Source organism: Anticarsia gemmatalis, chromosome 4 (assembly GCF_050436995.1).
Source record: "Anticarsia gemmatalis isolate Benzon Research Colony breed Stoneville strain chromosome 4, ilAntGemm2 primary, whole genome shotgun sequence".
Classification (NCBI taxonomy): domain Eukaryota; kingdom Metazoa; phylum Arthropoda; class Insecta; order Lepidoptera; family Erebidae; genus Anticarsia; species Anticarsia gemmatalis.
The window spans coordinates 1,976,339-1,989,410 of NC_134748.1; the positions used below are offsets into that span (position 1 = coordinate 1,976,339).

The 13,072-nt window shown below is 33.7% G+C and overlaps 1 protein-coding gene and 1 non-coding gene across 2 annotated transcripts in view; one reads left to right on the top strand and one right to left on the bottom strand.

The window, feature by feature from the left end:
- The window catches only part of LOC142972194 (uncharacterized), a 421,890-nt gene that overhangs the window by 27,571 nt on the left and 381,247 nt on the right, over window positions 1-13,072 (top strand). The gene's annotated exons all lie outside the window — the stretch shown is intronic.
- TRNAG-GCC (transfer RNA glycine (anticodon GCC)) lies at window positions 2,454-2,524 on the bottom strand. Its single transcript has one exon. It is a non-coding gene; the product is annotated as a tRNA-Gly (tRNA).

The following is a 13,072-nucleotide window of genomic DNA, read 5'->3' on the forward strand; positions in this document are numbered from 1 at the left end:
CCACGTGTAAGGTCTGACTTCTCAAGGAAGGTTACAATAGTTAATGTCATTCATATGTTTTAGTATCATGATTTGAACACAACAATGATCAATTATTATTATGTAGACTAATTCAGTATTAGAATAAATTCATGATCCACAGAAGAAAAAACATGTAAATATTACGAAAAGAGAAAAAACATTCAGTTAACTGTAACACCATAACAGAGCCCAGCTGAACTGAATTACAGTTATTTCCCATCAAAGTATCCCATCTGCTCACGATCAGTCCCACTCACAAATCAATACACGAACTCAGATCAAAGGTTCGTGACAGCTGCTGTCAGTTTATACGCTTTCCATGACAGCTCAATTTGGCGTATGATCGTTTCAAATTAACCTATAACATTCAATGTATTGCGTGCATTGCAAAACACTCGAACGTGGGACGCGCGAAATGTAATCGATGTGAGTGGTTTTCATTCAATTTTGCCATAAATTTGGAATATCGCAACTCATACCATACAAAGCATTATTTACCTTACAACACAAGAAATAAAGTTGCAATTTGATTGGTTTGTCGTATCATCGTATGTGAAGATTAACGTTATGATTTTTTATATGATACAAAAAGCAGGTGAAATTATAATAGTTATAATTAATTGGTATTTAAAGGTAAAACGGCATGTTTTACTTAACAGTTATGTTATTTAACGGCATGTCCTTCAGGGCAATAAACTGAGTGAACAGGTATTCGCAATTTCCTTCTTTGTTTTTATGTCCGTCAGTTGCCAGCCATTTTAGTGGAGTTTCTGTGCTATAGCGTTCCTTTCATAACTTGAGCATTTTGAACTTACAATATGTGTAATTATACAATAAATATCAAAGCATTCTATTTTTTATTTTTAAGAGACAAATCCGAAGATTAGACTGTGAAATTTTATTAGATCGAGGATTATATTAATTAAGAATTATGCAAATATTAAAACATTAGCCAAAATTAAGGCATTATATTTCTCAACAATATAATAGTAAAGGAAATCTGGTGTCCATGACGAAATGTTTTGATTTTGATAACATTATTTACTAATGTTTAGATTTTCTTATCCTGAAATGCCCCTTTTTATTGCAAGTTCTTAAATTTAAGCATAAATACAGGTATACTTAAAAAGTAAGGATCGTGCTAAGTGGCGTTCTTTGGTCTCTACCTACCCCTGTGGAAGAAAAGCGTATGTAATAAGTTCAAAAATTAACTTAAGTAGAAGAGAAAATATTCCTCCAATCTCAAAATTCCTTAAGAAATCTCCTACTCAGTTCTCTTGATCGTTATATTTTAAAAGGTTATTAACCGATTACACTTGTTGATCTGATAGACATTACCAAGCCGGTCACGCTACTGTTTCGTACAATACTCTTATCATAGCATCAGTCTGGCTTGACACGATTGACTGCGGCAGCTTGCCTCACTCAGATCGTTCCGCGGGCTTGAGATCCAGCACACACTTGTATGATGAAACTTAAGTTAACTGCTCAATATGGACTGTGGTGTTGTGTAGGCTTCCTGAGGTAGATATGACTAGGTGTATTTAAGGGTAAAAAGAGTTCAGCTAGTTCAGATTCTGGTAAATTTGTGAAGAGGTATCAAATGTGCAGAGTGTTGTAACATTTTATAACTTTCATTGGTAAAACTAACCTAGTGATTATTATCGATGGTATTTATACTGATATTCAGGAAATATATAACATTTTCTGTTATTTATAAAATTTATATACGTATTTTATAACTGCAACAATTTGTTTCATTATGATTTACATCAAAAATGATGCCTAATTTCTTCATCAATAATTTACGATGTTGTCGCAAATGTACATTTCACATATCTACAACAAAATATGCTTTTTACTCGGTTTTTCTGCAAAACCATAACATCTATTAAGTCGTTATAATAGCATCGCGAGAAAAAATACTAAGTAAGTACAAACACAAAAAAGAAACCATCTATACAATCTTCCTACTTAACAAAAAGCATCATCAGCTGCTTGAAAATCAGGTTACGAATGACGAAACAAACTTTTAAAGGTGTCAAATATGTCTTCAACTAATGTGCGTGTTTAAACTAATTTCAATAATACAGTAGGCCCTAAATATGCTCAGTCGTGTTTGTTGATATTCAATTGAGCAGTATTTTACGAACCTCATCTAATTTGAGATCAATGAAATGCAGACTTTATAAGTAAGAAAATAAGATTGAATTTAGATGAAGGTATTTTTAATTTTACCGTTCTCAGAAGGTCGACATCGTGTAGAATTCTAATTTTATGGAATTCTTTTGATGTTGTTTTACAAAATAATTTGATTATATAAAAGAACATTAATAAACTTTGGGCTCGTAAAATAGGAAAAAATATACGAATTAAACAGTTTCCTGTGATAATAACGTTAGAAAATAAATTTAGAAATGCCAAAAAGAGATTGCATCGGCCGGGAATCGAACCCGGGCCGCCCGCGTGGCAGGCGAGCATTCTACCACTGAACCACCGATGCTCATATCTAACTTATTAAAATTACGAACTGGTATCTGAAACGAACAAAGTAAGAAATTTGTATTTTATAGAATGCGCTATCTTATCGTCTGACGCGCTTTTGTTAAAAATAGTTAGTAAATTAAGTATGTCGACGTGATTTATATTGCATTTCTCAGTGATAATGTTGTTAGGAAATGTTTGTTTTTTGTTCTAATAGCTGATTCGTAACAGTATTGTGGGATGGGAATAGAAAAATATTATACATATACTTACCATAACCGATGGGATCGGAATTTCGTTTTTTATTTATGTTTTAATTTTATACAAAAAGTATATAGGCAGACTAACCCCCGGTTTCTGAGGTACAGTTAGCGGTAGTTTGTCTATTCAATAGCGTTTAAACTTATTAAAAAAAAACGCTATTGATTAGATAAATTATCGCTAAATGTACTCAAAAACCGGAGTAAATGCCTTAAGCATTCCCTTACAATCTACCTTAGCTTAAATAAGTTTGTATTTTTTTGTTTTTTTTCATACCAACGTCGTGAGTGATTCTAATCAGATTTTTGAAACCAATGTTTATATAAACCGTTTTTTAAATGGTCTACATAACTCAACTTAAGATACTACATAATATTCGCAATACCTTGCTAAATTCTATCCAGCCAACTGCTATTTTATCTACCTACACGTAAAACTAAGGATTATTTATTTATAAAACGCTACAAATCAGATGGAATAATATGAAGTTGTACGTCAGTCGTAAATACACTTGTCTGTCTGTTTGATCTCGTACAATACGACATGCTTAAACAAGCGATGGACGGACGGAAATTTATATAGTATTTTGACCTAGTGATAAAATTAAACTTTAGTGTATAGCTACTTTTTTATCAGATTTGAGGAATAGTTCCTAACCGTAGTTTTCTGACTAGATACCTAGATTATATCTATGTAACACAGAATAGCATAATTTTGTTTGTTTTCTTTCTGTTCTTACATTTCTATACTTATTCAATTCAAAAGTTCCAGAGATATTCCTATATTTTTGTATACTGAAAGTAAAACATGATTATAATGTAACTAACTGATTTGCTTCTATTATAGTACAGATACTATATAATAGGTATATATATTCAATAATTGCAACAGTTTCAGAGATGACTTTATATTACGCAAAGAAAATCGATATTAAATCTTTAATTTTTAATCTAAGCAAATTATATAATTAGGATTGCGTACGTAAACTGTGTTGAAAATATGTTACATCTATACTAATATTATAAAGCTGAAGAGTTTGTTTGTTTGTTTGTTTGAACGCGCTAATCTCCGGAACTACGGGTCCGATTTGAAAAATTCTTTCAGTGTTAGATAGTCCATTTATCGAGGAAGGTTATAGGCTATATATCATCACGCTACTACCAAAAGGAGCAGAGTACCAGTGAAAAATGTTACAAAAACGGGGAAAATTTTTAACGCTTATGTAACGCAAGCGAAGTTGCGCGTGTCAGCTAGTTAATAATATATATGTTTTTCGCACTATCTTATAAGTCAAGTAACATTCTTTACATATTCATTCTCTCAACATGCTCATATACTGAAAATTAACCACAACATACTAATTTACATAATTCATACATATCATACAAATGAAACCATTTATACAAACATACAAACATAGAAAGTTCATTGAACTTTATAAACTCGTAAATAATATATTTTTTCTTTGAACCTAGTCGTGATCGCCGGCAATTGGCTGTAACGAGGTATCGTGACCGGCCGAGCGTCGAACCTGCGACCAGCGGTGCCACGGCACTGTACCATAACAGCTAAATTGTTTCAAATTGTTGTTTGTTTATGTTATTAATGTGGTTTTAGTACTGATTTATTGTTTAAAGTGATGATTATAGGTATTGGTTATAATAACAAATATGTATCTCGCTTGTTTTACTCGGAGGTGACTAGACAGAAATGTATGAAATACACTCTCGTTTCGATATTAACAATTTCAGTCTCATGTAATAGGGGGCAAGCCTACTGCAATAAACCGATACCCAACTCCGCTACTATTGGTAATATTCCAATATAAATAAGAAAAGCAAAATAACACTTTACACGACCCGGGAATAGAACCCGAGGCCCTGTCAATAGTAGTATACACTACCCAGACCTCAAAGGTAAACTACCTTTAAAAAGTAAAGTAGTAAGTTACTCCTCGTTAACTAACAAAGAAGAAATCTAGAGCAAAACTTTTATTTAAAAATACAGCTCATATGTACTTATTCACGATTTTATATTAGGTCTAGCCTTGAAGAATATCAGATAAAATGAAAAGTATGGAACGAGGTGCAGAATGTACCGCAGAGCGCAACTCCACCCAAGTGAGTTACATTAAACTTATAGTTGACGACGCCTGGAAAACTCTGTATCGCAGGGTTGACAAACTAGGACAGTTTTTCAAATTATCTGATACAACTTTCGCACCCCATTGGGCCCATTAAGGGTTGATTTTTGAAAATAAATGATTATGCTGCTATTCTTTCATACTAGGTATCTCTTTTTTATACTAGGTACTTCAAAGTTTTTCGAAAAACAGAAATCAGATCAATGAAACAGCCGTCAAAGCATAATAAAGACACATTTTCAAATCATTTACTGACGATAATTTGTATTTGTAGCGTTCTCGAAATATTGAGCGGGCACAGGTTATTTTGTCATCTTCGTAAGGTATAAGACCTCAAATCCGAAACTAATTTTGACCATGTAAATAGAGAGTATCTAGACGTATACGATTAGCACTTTACATGTCATGTTACCATATTGACTAGCACGGAAACTCACTGGTAGAAAAAAAAATATTTTCTACCATACATAAGTTCTTATTCTCACAATCTCATACACCCATTTAAGAACCCTAGCAGCCAATTCCACGATCTAATCCTCCAAATCCACAATTCCGTTTCTAAGATGAAACTGGCCAAAATACGTGAAAAGTTAAAGTTATGCATCGCCATCCCTAAGCCTTATTTAATCCCTCCACGAAGGCTTCCGCGCGACCCAGTTTCCTCACAAAATATTACCGTTATACCTCCTACATTTTATATTTTTACCTCCTAATAAAAATACTAGAGCTACGGCGAGTTTCGATTCCTTAACTTTATACAGTAAAGGCTTGTTTATTTTAAGTCTCCGGGCACTGTAATTGGGTGTAGAAGTTATTTTTGTAGTGTTGTGAAAATTGTTAAACAAAAGCAACCAAATTTAAGCTGAAAAGAAGTTGAAGTTGGTTTGTTTGGTGCGAATGTTATGGTTGTATTCCATGTTTTCTAATAGTGAACGTTACTACGATCTCTATAGAATTATATTGGTATCACAAACCATTACTTATCATAGTTTAATGAAGAGTATAGACAAGCAACCGACATTACGAAAAAATTAGCAACTTGCTCTAGATCCCGATTATAAAATAACCCGCAGATGTTATCCATTTTCGATAGCCGGAAAACAGGACTAATTATTTTTCAAAAGGTGAATTATTCTAGTTTCTCCTACCAAATGTTTAATTAATTACTGTCTCACTACTAAGTAAGGGTATACTTCCACAACGAAAAAGGGTTAGGCTTTGAGTCCACCACGCTGGCCAGTTGCAAATCTTGAATGCCTTAAAGAAGTGTGTTAAAGAACTTTAAAATACTATTTCATATTTTTCATTTGCGTGTATCAAGAAAGTTACCATAATTTAGTATCTTTAATACTATTCCATATTTTTCATTTGCGTATATCAGAAAAGTTATCATAGTTTAGATTGACACCCTTACCTTACGAGACAACCTCACGAAGGACCCAAGGCTACCAACAGAACGTTCTTTGTACAAGGCTTGGTGATCATCATAATTCTCCCAGTACCATAATCTTAGGCCTATATTCCCATATCTGGGCGTAACTGGGACATAGCTAATGTACGATAAAGAGAGTTTACGACCTCTCGCTGTGGTGTTTTGATATCGTTACTGTATTTTTCATAAAAGTAGGTAAGGTACAGATGCATATGGCTTGGTAGACTCTCATATGTAGAGTTTGTATGAAGTCGTAACAATTTCTCCCTGAGATCAATCACGCATGTTTTCAGTGTTGAGTAATTATGGTCTATCCTATCTAGTTCAAAACTTTGTGCAGTAATTGATCAATAGTAAAATGCTGATAAAAAAACTTTTTTAACCAGTGAGGGCTCCGGCCCTACATCTGAGTAGATATTTAAGTTTTTATAAATTATCGAAATTTTGACGTTCACGAGCTATTGTTTCATTGATTCTGTGTCACAGAGATTTGTAAAGAATTGTCATCTATGATCTAATTCTCATAGCTGTATTTAGCTTACTTTAGAATTATTACTTCTATAGTATTAACTGTCTATAGCTTACTTATAAACTAAGCTATAGACAGTTGAATGGATTAAGAAAATACTGGCTCACACGGCGTGTGTTGCGTGAAATATGGATTGTGTTCGCGCCACATGCCGAAAAAAAGAGCTTTCACAATATCGCTGTTACTATCTTTTCACTCTTTATATTTTTCTTTGTACTTTACTGATATTCAGCTGAAAACCGTAAAGAGTTTAGTTGATTCTCTAAAAATGGCGCCTTAACAACAGCTGATTTCATAACACAACCAAATTCCCGCGCAATAAAATAAACGCCAAAAAAGTTCCAAAGAAAATTCAATTTTCGAACAGAAAAAAGCAAACGACGGCATGCAAAGCTGTATTGCCAACATTTTCAGTGTTACCAGTATTGCGTGTAGCAAATAAACAATCAAAGTACTGGATTCCAAGCACGTGCCTTGAGATAACACAATTTCTTTACCCCGGGGAACACACTCACAATTTCAATGTAAAAACGTTGCCATTGGAAAAAAGAATTGTGAGGTTATAGACGGAATATTCGATGTTATAAATAAATTAGGCAATAGTGGCTGTTTTTGTTATGAAAATCTTTCAGACTAAAATATCTTTATTCTTCTTAAAATAACATTTCTCTTTTTATGATTCTAGATTAAGACTACTGACTCCTAAAACTCTTTTAAAGTATTTCTATTATCTAAATTCGAACAGTCTAGAATTTGATATCTTCCACCTAAAAAACCAAAGTACTTTGGTATTTAAACTAAAGTTCCAATCAATTCCCCAATCGCTATCCAATCTACGAGCTACTTCATAAAATAAAACGAAGGCGAAACTTTTTAAAATTCTATCAAGCGTCCCATTTTCCCAGGCCTTTCTAAAGACAAAGTTAGTTTTTTGCAGGCACAGGTATTCGCGTCGACAGCCTGTCTGCCGCTGACGTAGGCAGTAATGTAACGCGACAGTTTTCTCACGGCTACCAACCTTTTTAGTTCCATTTTATTTACATTCAGGTTACTAAGCAAAATATTTTATGGCCAGTCTTATATTACTTTTTTATGTTTAAAGGTTTATTTGTTTTAAAGGTAGGAAAGTTTTTGTTGTAAAACTGGGTACAAAAAACGGTTACGCCATTTCACTCCCGTTTTTCTTCGAATGATCTTTAAAAGAAAAATGGTTAGGGTTTTTGTTAGTTCATAAAGTTTTGTATTGATAAAGCTTAGACCTATGTTTTTTGTGGTATAACTGTTGAATGAGGTATTAAACAATCGTATGGAATTAAAGTTATGGTATGCAATTTAGGATGCCGGAAATATGCATGACGAAAAATTGCATATGCTCTGAAAACTAGGCTATCAGATTTCTGGGCTAATGTTGTATGCATAAGCGAATTTCCGGCAAAGAAGGAATGCTGAAGCTTTTTCTGTATGTGACACATTCCGACGATTAATCTCGCAACCGTCACTTTGACAGATAAGAGACATCGCTCATAAAAAATGTAATACAATTTCATAGCAATGGAATCTTGTAAACAGAAAGACATGTTTCACATTTTTCTCGAAGAATGTTTTGACATGAAAGTTCCATTATTGGATAGTTTTACATCAAACGAGGAAAAGAGGCTTTCGAATTCTGATTTCGATGCGAAAGTAAAATACTTTGACATAAAAAAATGGCAGAAATCGCCTTTTCTTAACATACTTCTTGTAATTTGTTGCTTGTGCGACAAAATTATTCGTAAGTTCTTTATGAGAATATCAAAAGAATTTTGATGACTATTGAGATATTACATAAGATTGACTTATTCTTGATGTCGTCCTTTATTTATTTGATGTACTTAAAGTATATTTTCTTTTTGTTCTAGGTAAGAGTCCTGGGAATCAAAACAAACGCATACCTGGCAATCTACCAACATAACGGGGTTGCCATAAAATTGCCTACTTTCCTCTAACTTTGAACCGGCGCGGGCACAGCACGCCGCCGGCGCGTCGGGGTTGCTATTACGAAAATGTCAGGTGTTGCTACACCACAATTTGAAACGGAACTTAAAAGCTTGGGTTTTGTAAAATTGTTTGCTTTTTTAACATTCTTGAAGAAGTATGGCGGTAAGAATTTTATGAAATGTTTTCACCTTAATGTTTTAAATGTTTTTATGTAATTTGTGAGGAATTCGACTCTGATTTATTTTGCATAATGTTTGATTTAATTAAGTTTAATGTCGCGATATTCTTAGCATACTTTTATACTCGTAATGCATTTGTTGTAAAAAGCTTGTAATGATTTCAATCGGCACAGTCCTTTGGACTAAAAAAACTAGGTACTTCAATCTACTATGAAGAGATGTTTTATGTAATTAAGATTAATTTTTAAGGAACTCATCAGCCGAAATTTGGTCATTGCTTATAGTATAAATAGTTCTGTAAAAGGAAAGTATAGTGCAAAAAGACATGAATGAGGTTTCCAAAGACAATGTCGGAGGATAGAGCGAGGTGGAGGAGAAAGATAAAGAAGGCTAACCCCACTAGCATATAGGATGGATAGTAAAGAAGAGAGAGACAGAGAATGCTGTACGAGGAGTAAAAGAGAAAGAGAGAGAGAGAGAGAGAGAGAGAGAGAGTTCCATACAAAAATTAAGAGAGAGAGTTATGTTCAAGGAATAACACGCAACAATAGCAACAGTTTACTGTTGATAATTAAATTCGCTACGAGTCGTTTAATCTGGAGAGAATTGATTAAACCTCGTCGTTTATTACATAAGAGATTGTTACATGTTCAGATAACGTTTAGCTCTCAAAATATTTATGTATTTATATTAGAAAGTGAATGGTTACTATGAGATGAAGACGCCATTTTACGAGCGTTCCGTAGCTTTGACTAGCAATGATAGCTGAGTACTAAAGAAGACAATTTGGTTTTCAATGCTAGATATCAGAATGCTAAGAATTACTATTGTAGCCGTTTTAAGATGATAAAACGTGGTTCTAACTACGTCTACTCTCGTCTCTGCCTACCACTATGGGAAAAAAGAGTGATATTATGTTTCATGTGTGTAAAGTAGTAAAGTCACGTATTTCAATAAAGAATTGCCATAATTTTAATGCCCTCATGAAAGTTTATGACCTCATAATCATTTCTTACTAGCTGTCCCCGCAAACTTCATAACAGCCGATTTTTAATAAATAAATAAATAAATAATACTTTTTTCAATTTTTTTTCCGTGGGAAGCATCCCCGTACTTCAAGGATTATAAAAAAATAGAATTAGTGAAATCGGTCTACGCGTAATGGCGTGACCAGGGGATTCATTTATACACATATTATTAATTTGCCAAGTCATTAAAGTATGAATTTGTGCTTCCGATTCTGGTTTGCCCATCACATCAATTCAATGTCGAAATATATCAAATTTCCTTCTTAAATACACTTTACTTGGTTCTACTTATTCTTTTAGTTAACGGTAGCATGATGTTATCGGGAATAAAATGTGACTGCCTCGGTGGCACAGTGGTTTAAGTCGCCACGCCGCTACTATTGCATCGAGAGGCCATGGGTTTGATTTCCGCACGGAACAATTACTTGTGCGATCCACAAATAATTGTTTCGGGTCTGTTTGTACTTTGTGTCCGTTGTTTGTATGTTTGTAAAAGTCACCGCGACACAAGAGCAATTCTTAGTGCGGGTGTTGTCTTTTAAAAACGAAAGAAGAAAATAATAATATAATGTAATGTTCATGTTTGTAATATCCTACATGCGTGTAAGCCCCAGGGTAGGTACTATTTTGTTGCTTAGTGTTCGTAGACATCACTGATTTACTTGTGCCCTTTGGCTACGCACGCTTTAGACGTCTGGAGTAAACGCACATCGGGGAACGCCGTGTGTGTTCTAGCAATTTGTTATAGAAATATTATAATAAGACTATTTTATCTATTGTCTATCCTAAGAGTCCGTCAAAATTCCGCTCAACCAAGTCGTTCAACAGAAAAAAAACCTCTATGGCTCTTTCAATAAAATGATTTGACTTTTATGCACGTATTCCTAATTTACCTCTGCCGTAGAGTATTTACTTCCTGCTAAATAATGTGAGCTACTTCAATACCAAATTGTGTGTCTTTTAAATGTTACTAAATATCCCTTTGCTCAGCAGTGGGACATAGACACAGGCTTAAAAAAAACAAAATTAAGGAATACTTTTAACTGTAATTTTATGAAGACACTGCATAATACCTACGTCAAATACAATGTAAAAGGAAGTCATACTTTAAAACATATATTTACTTATATCAAACTCTATACTACATTAATATAGACAATATGCCACTTGATTTACAGTCGCTGCAGAGCATCATAGTCCAAAAAAATCCATACAATCGCATGACTAAACAGAACGGGTAACTTTAGCTACATCAAACGTTTGCCAGACGCGATACATCACAGGGGCACTAAATTCACAAATATTTTGAAGCTCACTATAAACACGTCTACACAATGAACGTTGCTTGTCTGTTTCAAACTTATCTTTTGATTTAAGTATGTGTAATAGATTGTGAGACTATGAATTTTTGAAGTACGGAAGTGTAGCTGAGTAGTTTAAGACTCTAATTAATCGGTAGAAGTCTTTCTCGTAGATTTTTAAATCGGCATCAATATCATACATATTTGATTTTTCGCGGTTTAACAAGTGCAATATTCGAAACTTGATAGCAGCGGCAGCCTAGACCTGCACTTCAAGATAAATACCTACTAATAACGATAGCATTCAGAAGTTAATATTAATAAGGTCTATCCATAAAGAATTGGGACTTTGGTAGTCAAGCTTTTCGAAAAGAGTTAAGCTTTTCAAAAGCAAAGTTTACATAGATTCAAATTCAATATCAGTTAGAATTTCTCCAGCAGAGAAAACAATGACTTTTCCTCATAAAACAAAATACAACTTAATAAAACAACGTAACAAACTAAAGTTCAAAGTAATAAAAAACTTTCTCGAAGTGAAATTGAACATTATGGTCGCAATTAAATACGAATCACAGATAAAACAAGTGCACAATAATTGCCAGTGTAAAAAACTACGATTTACTCAAGTTCAAGGTCGAAATGCTTTGAACGAATCAAATTGATTTTATGTTTGTTACTATTTATGGCCAGTGCGATTTCGTTATTTGAAAACATACCTTTTATTTGTGTAAGAGAGTCACTTGCTTCATTATTTACTTGCACTTTAACTAACTTATTTTTATAAAGTACCTAGATATGTAACGAAATTTTAATGCATAGAGGGCGATAATCTCACTTTTCCTGCTTCTAAAGGTCTTATAAAATAGTATTTTTTTCTGGTTTGTGAAGCTTTTCCAATCATGTATATGTGGAGGTTAGAAAACCCATATATGAAAGCGTATTTGTGGCATTTTTTTACTAGCTACAATACAAGATATGGACCACACCATTAGTCAAAGGAGATAAACATTTCTTACCCATTTTTTCTTGCAAACCCTTTTGCGGACTGCTATAGTCCGACCACTTAGTAGAGTGTCTTGGGAAGTTCGATTAAAATTATGCGTAATTGAGATTTATTTACTTACTCATGATTGCAGCGCCCACGTCAGTGGCTTCGCTGTATTATTTAGATGTCCACACATAATAAATCTATATCCATTGCCTAGGTTTGTATAAGAGACGTTTTAATTCAAAATATTGTAAACCTCATCCACCAGCGCACTTTGTATATAAGGTTCTCTACTAAGTGGTCAGGCTATAAGATTTACATCTACGCTTCGGTACATAGAGCCTTTTAGCATCGCTTTAAATGCCTTGGACCGACGTCTTGGACGCTTGTGTACATTGTAACATAATCACATTGCTTAACTCTTCGAAGCAAGTGGTAAGATTGCATAGTAACAGGTAACTAAACGGTGATGACAACCCGTTAAGTTATAACTAGTTGCTAAACATTATAAGTAAACTGACGTGTAATTTGTTTATAATTTCTTATTTAAAGAGCTGGCAGTTAATAGTTAAAAAGTTGGATCTATAGATATGTAGTTGCTTATTCTACGTCTCAATAAGTACCTCATAAGACACGTTTAGCTGAACGTTCACGTTCACATACAGAACGTACAGATTGCAAGGATCTGTCATTTTGTATTAATTCCTATGCCGTCAAAATCGCGATCTT